Genomic DNA, 13,030 nt, shown 5'->3' on the forward strand with positions numbered 1-13,030 from the left:
CACCCCACCCCCAGAAGAACTGAGGCTGTTTCCCAGAACTGCTATAATAATACAGAATTACTCAAAAGAAGAATAATCGTTAGCATCACCAGAAATGAAACCAGCTATGCTGCTGCAGCATAGTAGTTACCCTCTTAGGAAGTGTCTGGGTAAGATACTCCTGCAGTGCTTCGGTAAGGAGGTCATCATGGATCTTATTTTATGGCATGGAGGTTCTCATCCAGTCTTTTGTGCAAAGATGGATTTTATTTTGTGCAATTGCAAAAGCACATTTATGAGCGTAGAATGAAATAGACATTCATATACTGAAATGAAGCTTGTATTTGGAACATTATAAATAATTTAAAACAGTTTGCTATTTTGGTACAGTAGAGAATGAGACAAACAGGTGAAAAATGTTAGCTTACTGAAGGTAAGGAAGTTGTGAGGTCCTTTAAACTAAGGTTTTGGGAAGAGACTTTGGGTACTTTGACACTTGGCTGTGCAGTGTTGTTTGTGGGTTAAGTAGATGTTAGCTTTAGCAACACAGATGAGTAATATACAATTTTTCTTGATTCTAGCAATGCAAAGAAAATGAGCTGCCTTTTAGAAGACAAAATTGTAATTTAATGAAGTCACGTGGAAGTTACTGTCTGGATCTTGGCTCGCTTGCAGAAGAGGTAACTGCCCCTCAGCTGCTTGTCGCTGTCTTTTTGGCTGGTGATTATCATGGTCTCGGATCTGTTTGTTGTGTGTGTTGTTTTCTAACTTGTCTGTCAAAATGAGTTAGGTCAGAAAGACATTTTCTTTTTCTTTTTTCTCTTTTTCTCCCCAAGTTAACTTAGTTCACTTTGAAGGCAACAGATTGTGGAACATGTGTAATGAGAGCCCTTCCAGCAGATAATCTCTAGCAGAAGAGTGATGACAGGCGGCTGGAGGTTGTAACCTCTTCTGAGCTAGAGGAGTTTTTTAATACACTTTAGTTATTCCAAAACTTGGGTGGAAGCAAGCATATCTGCTGCAGGTGTGGGGGTCTTGGAGACACTCCTCACCCTGGAAAGCTGCTTCTGGCATTTCCACAGCCAGGAGCCACCCGTGCTGATCATCTGCTCCCTTCTATAGGCCTGTGACTTAGAGCAGGGTGTCAGTATTTAGAGCCTGTTCGGGTCAGAAAGACATGCTGGAGTGGAAAGGAGGTCAGCTTGGAACAGTGCATGACAATTGCCCTGGGGAACAGTGGGCTTCATATGTTGCACTTCTGATGGGTAAAGCCCACGCTGCTTGCATAGGCAGATACTTGTCATGTGAAAGAGTCTTGTGTTAGAGAGTCCATGCACAAATGGGTGCACCTCTGCACCACCAATACTTGCTGGCCAGAGGTTGGTCCCTTTTCAACCAGGACAAAATATTCTTTTAGTCCCTTTGACACATCAAAACAAATACCCAAGAAAAAAGCCTGCTATCTCTTGGCCAGATCTGTGAAAAAGATGGTATCCTGCTGCTTAAAGAGGGAGGGAAGCAGCCTGTCGTGAGATTAGCTTGTTATGAGCAGCAGTTTTCAACAGATCTGTAGGCAGTGCAGAAATAAGTCATATGGTCCACCTCAAACAACAAAGCCAATACAGGTCAGTGTGCTAAAGCATTTGCTCTTCTAGATGCATGAGTTGAGGACTTGTTAGTATAGGAGGCAGTACTTCCTCTCTGTAGAGGAAGAACTCCACAGTGGTTTGCCCAGTTGAGGTATGTATCTCAAGATACGAAACATCATAAATATTGATAGCTAAAGGAGGCAAATTTTGGTTCCCCTTGCCAAAAATTTGCCCTACTTGATTATGCAGGGCTAGGATGAAGTCTGTTTTCTGTGTTAGTATGATAGAGCTAAGATCTAGCAGGTCAGACTGATACATGGTCCCTCAAATGGATCTTCCTGTTTGAAGATGAAGATCTATTTGTACTCTGTCCCAAACTTCAAGAAGTCATGTCAGGAAAAGCAGATGAAGAGCCGTGCCTGTAGGTCAGGTATGTCAGACACAAACTCTGAAACAAAAAAGGCAAACCCAATCTTTTAGATGAAATACAAGTGGAAGTGGTGGGGGTACAAGGGTAGGACTGCAATCCTTGGGCCACAAGAGTGGGAGCTGGAGGAAAGGCGAAAACTCTGTTCACTTGTTCTGGCATAGGAAGTGTTGGTGTGCACCACTACCTCTAATTGAGAAAAGTAGAAGGACCTGTGATGGAGACAGTGTTCTACTTGGTCTTGCCTTCTGTAGTGATTAGGGTATGGGCCTAATCTTGTAACTCCACATTCCTGAATCTCTGGCTTTAATCACCACGAACAGTGTGTAATCACAAGGACTTCAGGCTTCTTAGTGGGACTTACTGACCATGCTGGCCATTTAATGCAGCATCCTTGCATCCAGATCAGTATGGCTATTTCAGCTTCAAGCTTCTGTAGATTGTCAGTCTTCATAAATTGAAACTCTTAAAGCACTGAACAGTAACATGTTTCTATTGTAGCTAGCTCTTGTGATGTTTGTTTTACAAATGATTCAAGTACTCATGTCAGTTCAAGAGTAAGCATTAAGCTGCTGAAACAATCTACTCACTGGGATGCATCTGAAGGAAATGATTTTTCTTTCATGCAGCTGTTGTATCTGATCATTTCTTATTCACTTCTTTGTTTAGAACTCTGGAAGGAAGAGTGACTTTGAAGAAAGTCACTAGTTCAAAAGCTGTATTGAGTGGTAACATCTGCTACAACAGAGAAATTTATATATTGTACAACCACAATGTCTTCTTCTTAAATAAAAATAAATATCAACTATAGTAATACCATTTTCTTTGTGAAATTTGTCTTGCTGTGACTTACAAATCTAAACAATTTTTAATCAAAACCCTGCAATTGAACAAAAACCTACATATAGTATGTCTTTGCAGAACTTAGATGACTGTGCAGCAGAAAATATCAACACCAACCATTAAAATAAACAGGTGTTCCTGAAGGTGCAACTGAATTTTCCTGGCTAAAAGATATCTTTAATCCCTTTCTGAGATGGAATTTTGCAAGGCAACTGGGGGCCAACTGATTGTGAAAGGCTTATTATGAGGCTGAGACATTGTTGGGGCTGGATACTCTTTGAATGGCATCTCGGTGTCAGCCTAGCCCTGTGCTGATCTTGCTTTCTCATTCTTAGGGAATAGCTAAATGACATGCATTCTTCTTCCTGTTGATGAGGTAAATTGTAAACATCCCTCTAGACTCCCAGAGTCACCTTCGAGAGTGATCTGTCTCAGCTGTGGCCATGCAAAGTTTCTTTCACACAATTAATGGGACAATTATATCAGAATGATGAGATCATGCCTTTTGGTGAAAAGAATAGAGATCTTTCATTAACAAAGAGAGCTTTATTTAAATCTTTGCAAATAAAGCACCATTTTGTTCAGTGAAAGTGGGTGACTGCTACAATTTGGGTAGGCACAGCATGGCATGAAGGTGAACTCACTCTGTAGAGTGGTAGGTAGAGCTTTGGGGTGGCTGTCTCAGAACAAAATAAGCAATGTTGGGGGTTTTTTGGGTTTTCTTTTTTGTTTTTTTTTCTCCCCTGCTTGCACCAACTACTAGAGAGTAGCGTGCAGGCAGTTCTAGTACTGCCTAAGAAAACCTAAAACTGTTGAAAGTAATTCCATTTGTTTGCTAAATAAATGTAGAAAGCCCGTCTTGGTCTTTTCCAGTGTATCAAGACTTTTCATGTAGGTAGATATCATACATGTAAATCAAACTGCAGTGGTGGACAGCTCTGTACTCGGGGGAAACTACTGAGAGTCATAAACTGATCCTGACTTATGAGCCATATCCAAGCAGAAGCATGGAAAATATTTCCACTGTTGATTCTTTAGGCTTTTGTGTTTGTATGAGAGAAAACCCAAAGACATTGCTAATACATGAGTCTGAGATGTTTTTACAATTCTTTCTTTAAGCTGCAGAGCATATTTTTTCTTTAAGAAAGTAATTTGATGAATACTAATTTTAGTCTGACTTTTGACACTGTTCTAAATGACATCTGGATTTCATGTAAAATCATATGTGTGCTACAAAGCTGAGACTGCCCACAGACAAATAAATGCCTATGTTCGTGTAGTTCTCTTTAAGAACAGACAAATCACAGCTACACTGACTCCAAAGCGGTTTTGGTTTTATTTCTAGTGGCAGATGCGATTCTGACGTTCTCGGAGGTCTCTTCAAATGAACTCATCATCAAGCCTGTGCCTGGGTTGTTGCAGTTAACTACCGAGTGGAGTCTATACCAGTTAATATTAGGACTCATGGATGGGGAGAAGTCTCCTCAATACTGCTACAACCTTCGCTGGATCAACGAGGGGTCTGGGAAACCAGAGCTGGCTGGAAGCCCCATGCAGCTTCTTGAGTCACTCCAAGTGCTGGCATTCCCTGCCGAGGTTTCCATACTGCTCTTGGGCTGCGGTGCCAGGAACGGGGTTGGATGGAACAATATCTTCTTTGGTCTGCTGCCTTGCCCCAAGCAGAAGGGCAGATATTTGGAGGGAGAAGGGGCTTGGAGATCATGCTGTTTCTGTTTCCCTGGGGAGGCTCGAAGGTCTCCGTGTTGCCTCACTGCATATGGTGTAATTCAAGTTTTGATGTTGCTCATCTTTCGTGCTTTCAGGATAACAAATGGAGTACAGCAGAGAAATAAATGAGTAGCACTGTGAAAACAAAAATAAACACTAAGAAGACTGTTCTAATACCTCTGAGCAGGAACAGCCTTTATTGTCTTAGAATTGTCTAGCTTTGAAACAATACAGTTTGGGATAGTTACGTGCTGAAAAGCTGTGAATGGCATAGCTACAAATAAACTGTAAGCAGGTATTTATTTGCCCACCTATGCACACTGGTGAAAAGTCTCAAGTTTGAGGAACAAAGAGATTATTTCACACATTTGTCATCTTGCCAGAAAGACATAGCTTGAAGAAGTGACATTTTCTGGAAACAATTTAACTTAGATTGGCATAAGATATAGGTGTGGCTGCATTTTATAAAAAAGTTGCCAGACTGGCTGACATAATGTAAGCACATGTATATTGAGAGTATATATATGCGAATAACCTGCTTGGTCTCTACTGCCTTATTCTAAGTAAATTACCCCAAGTCAGCTGTTTTGCATTAACTGCCTGCATGCAAATTGTTATTGTCAGGTCAATATGAGCTAATTCAAAGCCATTTATTTTCTTGGTTAAAGACCAACTTCTTTTGCATGCGTTGCTGGGGCAGAGTATACATTTTACAGAAAATAATTGGAGATGAACTGATTTGTAGTAAATTTTACATCCTTGCTCAACTTGTGGCAATTTGTTCATTAATTCCTACTGTTAGAGTGTGGAGTACTGAGCAAGATGTTAATCTGCATAAGTGAGGCACAGCTTCTACCAAGGAGAACTTCTTTTCATATGTATTCCTGATTCATCCTTTGGGCAGTCTCCGTTCTGTGCAATGAAGGGGAAGACTACTGTAGAAATTATAACATGTAATAATAGAAAATGAACAAAAATAAAGGTTAATGCCACAGTGTAAATTAACTCATCTTTCTGCAAAGGATGATACTTTGTCAGAAGAATTTCTGAAGTTGCATTAATCGGCAACAGGAGTTTTTCAATGTTAGGTTTACAATCCATCCTTTCAGTTAAAATAAAAAAAAAACCCAAACTTTAGTATATGACATCACTGCTTATGGTGTAAATAGTTTCCTAACCTAGGAAAACCATTTCCTTTTTTACTTGTTAAAGTCTTTATTACATAGTGTATGATGTGTAGTGTTTCTAATGAGTTGCAGAAGACTCTCCTTGAACTTAGTACTTTCTCACTGCTTAGATTTGAGAGAGAAATACAGGGTTTTTTTCTTGCATCTCATGTTAAACTTCTGAATCAGGGTATCATTTTCACAGCATGACCAGGCACATCTTGGTGCTTTAGCACTCGCTAGAGAGATACGTGAATGACCTGTTAGGATGGTATCTATAATGATGATCTAGAGCTTTGGAGTTAAAATTTTGAGATGTCGATGCTTTTATTTTCACATTTTTTGAATATATTTTTCTAGTAGTATCTTGTTTAAAGTGGTTCAGCTGTCACTGAAGAGTGCTGAAGATATTAGTCAAAGGAATAGTCGGTGTGTTAAAGGAAAAAGGTGGAAAAATCTAACATTTTTCTGTCTTTTGCATTCTCGTAACTTGTTACACTGATGCTAAAATAACTGGGAAAGATCCTTTTTAACAACTTTTTTTATATTGGTCTCTGTTCTTGGTGTCTGTAAGGTATGTTAAGATCTGTAGGTAGCCTGCTTATAAATAAATGAGTAGCTAAGGAAGTATCTGAGAGAAGAGACAGTAAGTTATTGGAGGAACTCCTGTTACTACAGTCGTACAGATCTGAGCATTAGAGAATGGTTTGTCTTTCTTCAAGCTGTTCGTGATCTAGCCGTTGAGTTTGAATGCAGGAATGAATTCTGCCACTCAGCCTTCTCTTTAGTTGTTTTCTTGTCTATAGAATAGGAATAATGCTTGTGTACGTCTGGGTTGGTGAGACTGAACTGATTAGTGACAACAAAATGCTTTGAGCGCCTTTAATGGAAGGCATTCAACAACTGTATGCTATGCAGATTTTCAATATTAAAAATATATTACAGATGACCTGAAAAAGCAGTGGGGAGGATGAAAAAAAGTCACTAGGCTACATTTAACATGAAAGAGCAAAGAGGCAGTTCCGAAGATCCCTTTGGGAGGAGTAAGCTAGAAGGGAATAATATAACACTCTTATTTGCAGCATTTCTGTAAGCAACTGTAGAACATTTTTCCAGACATGAAAAAATGCATTTGGTCACAGCAGCAGATGAAGCAAAGCAAGCATACAGTCAGCAGCAGCTTCCACTTGTTCTCATTCTGGACGATACAGGTATCTGATTCAGTGGGCAGTGTTAGCCTGGGATGCTTGAATGTGACGTAGGGTTGCCTCTTAGGCATGAAAAACTCTCAGCTACTGCTCATGTGACAATATATGCAATTCGAGTAGTGTAATCTGTCCAATTTATTTGCCTTAATTTTAATTGTCTTCATCATAGTAAAGCCTTCAGATTTTTCAATGCTGCATTAATGCGAAGACTTTAATTTAAAAGGAGTCCAAACAGCAGGGGGGGGAGGGGGGCGGGAGGATAAAGAAAAAAGAAGTAGTTGTGGTCAGTGGACACTGGAAACTTCCTTTATCCTTGGGGAGAGTTGAAGGGCAGAACTAAAAGAAATTTATTGCAATGTAAGGTTCTTAAAATGAAGGCAATTATATTTTAAAGTTTAATCATTGACCAGGTGCTCTGTACTGTACCAGGGACACAGTGAAGATGGTCCTTAATGCAAAAAATGAAGGATTTTTTTTTCAAGTGTGTAAATGGAAAGATAGAATTATTCTGTGAAGCCCTGAAGAAGAATAGAGTAGCTTTTAAACACATGTGGATGTGTCAAGTTATTGGGAAGGATTTGAAAGCTAGCAGGATGGGCAGATGAATAGGAATGATTATGTTGGTGAACAGAAAAGACAGAAGCTTCTAGGTTGTAATACTGATTCCCTTATTACAGTTAAGCATAAGATGATGATGCTGTTATTGATAATAAGTTCTATTACACATCCTTCTCATACAATTTCCCTCTTTTCATGTAAGACTACCTACAGTTTTGGAGATTTTGGGTCATGGCTTCATCCAAGTACTGGATGGGCACCACATTCTTTGTAGAATACTTTTTCTATAGGTTGTATGTGTGTGTAAAATGAGTCTGATCCTGGTCCTACTGAAGTCTGTCTGATGTGGACCTGAAAACAGTTAGGATGTTGTCCAACAATAATTGGCAAGTCTTTTATTTAAAAGTGCTTTGCAAATTAATTACTTCCCTTACAACTAACATAAACCAGTACAGTAGGACTGGTAGCTAATTCTGGCTATGTTTTTGGAGAAAAGGGGGGTTTTGGTAGTACTTTAAAAATAAAAGATTGTAGAATAACAACCAGTGAGTAGCTGATTTGTGGTCCAGTAGACAAAATGCTGTAGAATAAACTAGAAGAATTTGGATCAGTTCCCGATTGTGCCTGTTCTCATAGTACATTCTTAAGGCAAACCTTATTTCTTTTATGACTTAGATGCTCTATCTGTGTTATGGAAATACTAAGGCTTGTCCTCCAACACAAATCAATCTGAGACTTGGGAATTAAAATGAAAATATTTGGGAAATTTTATTATAAACAAAAATCTTGTATCTTTCACATGGTAAAGACTTCATTTTGCAAAGCAGAAAATACACCTATTTGTAAATTGTTTGTAAATTGATAATAACAGAGTACATCCTGCATATTCATTCATGTGCTAAATTACTGAAGCAGTGTCCAAAGTGCGTTAGTGCTGTGAGAGAGTTTGGAAATAGTATTTTATTATCATTACTAATCTGCATACTGGAGGCTCTTTTTCCCCCCATCTGAAAAACTTACTGACTAATTTGTAAAGCAGTTAAATGGATGTGAAAGCATATGGAAGTTGCTAAATATCTTTCTATTTTAATGTGGTAGTGCTATTGACATTTCAGCAAACTAGACAGTTTGGTATTTCAAATACTTACAAATCAGGGAATCATTTCAGAACTGTAGTTGCCATTTTTATTTTAAAGCAATGCCCTCAAAAAGAAAAATTCTTTTTCAGGTTAAGATTCCATTCTTTCAATCTATGCTGCCTCAGTACCTCCTTAAGGATCTGCTAACTCTAAGAAAGATGGTTTGAGGTTCTTTTATAAAAGAAGAATAGCCAGGTTAAGACAAGAATTTGTTTCTTATTTGATGATCAAATATTGTCTAATTGCTACATACATTATTGACTCTATATCGTAAGATGTTGATAGAGAATTCTGTTTTGATTGCTGTTCAGTCATCCAGCCCCTGTTAACAGGAAATGTAATTTCTCTCTTTATTATGATAATATATGTCATATTTGGTAGCTTATGTGATATGATCTGATTCCAGTCCATTTTGCTTGGTTCCTTGCAGAGGGTTTCCACATCATAGCTTTCTTGGCTGATTTATCAGAAGCTAAAGGTAGACCTGACAACCTGATCCATGCTTCTTCCCAGTGGAGTATTTTTGCATTAGGCCTTCTTGTAGGAGGAAGAGGAGGGAATTACTGCTGTTATAGTTTGGGGGGTGCCAGTTCTCTTAGCTGTGTGTCAGTTGTATAAATTCTGAGACAGTAACAGTGGCCAGAGCTTTTATTCCCCTGTTTTTTTACAAGCTCCAAATTCACTGGTGCGTTGGTGCTGCCGTCAGGGAATGTCATTGTGACCAACAGTACAGTTTTTGGAATTTCAACAAGAGGTACAGAATGTGTGTCCAACTGACATTTCTGGCATGCCTCTTCCAAGCTTTTAGATTACTTACTGTGTACGGTAGCTGGGAGAGTTCCAGTCTGGACTCAGCTGATTGCTGTCTCTACAGTACTTTGTCTAACAATGTCCTTTCCAAGCCTTTTTATTGTTGAGAACAAAGAAATGTATGCTCTGTAATGTTCCCTTATTGTTAAAACCTGAGGATGCAATCCAGATATTCATAGTGCTCGATAAGTTTACAGTCTGACATTGCATTTTATTTAGCGTGAAAACCTTTTTGGTTATGTCCATCAAGACAAGAAAACCAAAACATCTCTTAAGACTTGTGGGATTATCCAAAACAGAGATTGACATCTAGTGGAGGGGTCTGCAGATGTGTGGGTGGAATTGGCAGATGAACGACACATTGCAGAACAAGTGTGTGCGTGTGCACCCATGAACAACAGACTAGCTGGGGTCTAACTTCAGTGATGACTAGAACAGAGAACTTTGTACAAACAGCAAAATTTTGTAAGTAATCTTTCTTGTGCTGCCTTCTCTCTATCCTTACGTACTTTTCCCCATCCCATCATTGCTTTAATACCTATCGCCTACGTAACAAGGCACACAAAGTGGTCCTTTTCTGTGATGGTGCAGTCGCTGGAGTGACACAGGTGCACACCACTGTAACACCATGCTGTTGGAAATACCACGTGGGTCCTGGAACCCCGTGTGTGTAGTCAAGGGGCCCTACAAGTCCATCTGTGCACATCTGCTTGGGCATTGAGGTACGTGTCAAGGCCTTGCACCCAGTCTGAAGCTTGGTGCAGGGTCAGGCCTCCATCCCTCTGTGACTGAAAGATGAGAATTAGCATTAAGATCTTGAACCACTTCAATAAATTTCAGAATCTTTTTATTAAAAAATTTAAGCGACCTTTTTCCTTTGAAATGGCCAAGAAGGTTATGGCAAGTTTGGGGTATGTTTTTTGTATGTTACTGATTTTTAAAATTTTGAAGAGTTTTGATTGCTTGCCATTAGTTCCATAAATCACCTAATATAGACATTTTCTTCCCTGACGTACTTTTGTTAGTCTAATCAGGAAGGAGAGTGGAAGCCCTTGGAAGGAATTACCTTCTTGGAAATCATCCAAGAGAAGGAATATAACTTCCTGGCTTTAGTGAGAGAGAATTGTCACCTCTTTCTCTATTGTAAAGTCTTCCCTTACTAGGCTCTGCCATGATAAAAAAACCAAACCACCGCCACCAAAAAACCCCAGACCACCAAAATCCAGCCGCCCCCATCCGAGGGGCTTGACTGAGTAGTGTCTTTTGGAAGTTAGTGTATTGCAGATTTTTCTGTCCCTGTGAACTGCAGGGTGGGTGTCAGTAAAGTTGCATTCTTTTTTTGCAAAACAGCACCAGGTTAGGGTTATGAGCAGTGCTTATCTGCTCATGGTAGACAACTGGGAGATGAATCTGGATGACCTGTTGGATAAAAAAACCCAGCTGAATACTCTTCTAACTGGTTTTAGGTGGTGGTTTATTTGTAGCATGCTATTACATGTAGTTTAGTAAGACTGGCTTGTTACATGTGCCCATATGGTATTTGGCTCTGTTCTTCCTGTGATTTGAATGGTTTTGATTTCTTCCTCCTTGTTCTCTTAGTGTTACAGATAATAGGAATCAGTAATACTTGAAATACACTCATCTGTGGCTTCCTGGTGGGAAACAAGATGAGTCACCAGTAACTAAAACCAACAGCTATTATGTCCCTGGATTAAAATTGGTTCCTCTCAGTCTAATTGTTCAAATATTTTCTTTCTCCACTGACTTCCTCCCTAGCACTGTTGCACATCTTGTGGACCGCAAGACTGGGAAGGAAGAAGTGATAGCAGCAACAGCGTACGTAACAAGCCGAGAGAAGGGGCCCTACCAGTGATGATGGATATAAGACACTCAGATCATGTGCTCCACCAGGTTGTGTATCTCCTACCATATCTACTAGCACGATTGGGCCAAGTATTGATTACAGTCAGCAGAGAACCTGTCTCCCAGGTTTCCTTCCTTGGTTCTTGCATTGGGGTTCTGGACATGGCAGGGGTGAGTGGCTGCTCCTGTTGTTAAGCTACACCCTTAGGAACGCCGCACCATGCTGTCTACCAGTAACTTTGAAGTAATTTTTAATTTCAGATTAATGATAAAGTAGTATAACCACCCCACCCCCTAACAGTCCAAATACTAACTATATTATTACTAGGTTTAGAGAGGAGCATAAAGAAATAAAATCATACACAGATATGCCTATACTTTAAGTCAATTATTATAAGAACTTTCTCTTATTTATCCAGGAAACAAAGTGTCAGGATGGCAACGCAACCTCATGGATATGAAAACCCAATACTGTGATAACTGTGAGTATTGCTTTCACCGAAGAGATGGTTTGGTTTTTGGGTGGTGTTTGTTTGTGTGTTTGGGTTTTTTTAAGATTAATTCATATAACCAAACTCTCTCTGGGATTCTCATTAGAATAAAAACCTCTACACAGCTCCAAGATCTCCTATGACATATACACACACACACAGTCCTCTTAGACTGTCTCTCTTTAAGCTTCAGAAATACTGACATTCTTTGGACATGTTCAAGTGGAGCCAGACACTAAACTGAACTTGTAATGGTAATTTTGGTGGTTAAAAAGTAAAGGGATTTATATATCTGAGGCACTGTTGTCCTCTGGCAGGTGCCAGTATATTAGGTTGCAGATTGTCTCTTCCATAGCTATCTTAGATAGGAACAAGAGTACCAGCAGTACTGAGAACTGAGTGTTCTCTGCGTTTCACTTTCCAGACATGGATCCATCCATACATCGCACTTTCTGAGCATGTGCATGAGTCTATACATTTTCACTGATTTTTGCTGTCCTCCTCCTTACATGCCCAAAATAGCCCAAATTGCTGCCAGGCAAATTTTTCCACTCCAGAGGTATTGTATAGAAATAATTTGTTACTTCCTAGGTGATTTTGTTACACTTTACAAAGTGTTTCATGGGTTAGGGATGTTCCTCTGCACATGGCAAGAATCTCTGGAAGTGAATGACTTCTTGTTTTCCTTGAGAAGTCATTGAAGGGAACTCAGCAGAAGCATGTCGAACTCGTGTTACAAAGCATATACCAATGACTGGGGTGCTGCTGGAAATGGAGCACTTGCCTCTTGATGGCTAACTATGGAGCAAACTTGACATCAAGGTTCTCCCAATTTGTCAGATTATGAGTAAATTATACCAATTTATGGATTATAAATAGTTGATCATGGTGATTATTAACCCTGTGACCTTTTGATGACTTTTACAACTTTCAGGACAAGTAGCCCCAGTATATCATCCAGGTTACTGGAAGTTCTTTCCTGTATTGTTTGACGTTCCTTTGGCTCCTTGCAGCTTAATCCAAAACATGTTTGCTAAAATCATCTTTGCTGATCTGACTCTTTCTCTGTTTTGGAACTACTCCACTGGTTCCCCATTTCCCGTTGCATCTGGTGACTGATGGCACATCCTGCAAGACATCACCTTCATGATCTTCATAGCTTGGTCCTCTGAATTCTGGCTTGGCAGCTTCCTGGCTCCTTCAGGCAGACTTGCATCTTCCTTCCAACT

At 39.6% G+C, this 13,030-nt stretch overlaps 1 protein-coding gene across 6 annotated transcripts in view; it reads left to right on the forward strand.

The window, feature by feature from the left end:
- The window catches only part of CEP192 (centrosomal protein 192), a 95,722-nt gene extending 84,400 nt beyond the window's left edge, over positions 1-11,322 (forward strand). For 5 of the 6 annotated variants that reach the window (XR_007509777.1, XR_007509778.1, XR_007509780.1 and 2 more), the window contains 2 exons: positions 561-659; positions 4,184-4,904. The gene's annotated coding sequence lies outside the window, so the exon portion shown is untranslated. Of the gene's footprint in view, positions 1-560; positions 660-4,183; positions 4,905-11,223 lie in introns of those variants that run through there. The other variant, XR_007509776.1, reaches the window with a different exon arrangement.
- The last annotated feature ends 1,708 nt before the right edge of the window (positions 11,323-13,030 follow it).

The sequence above is a fragment of the Accipiter gentilis genome, chromosome 27 (genome assembly GCF_929443795.1).
Source record: "Accipiter gentilis chromosome 27, bAccGen1.1, whole genome shotgun sequence".
In the NCBI taxonomy this organism is placed as follows: domain Eukaryota; kingdom Metazoa; phylum Chordata; class Aves; order Accipitriformes; family Accipitridae; genus Astur; species Astur gentilis.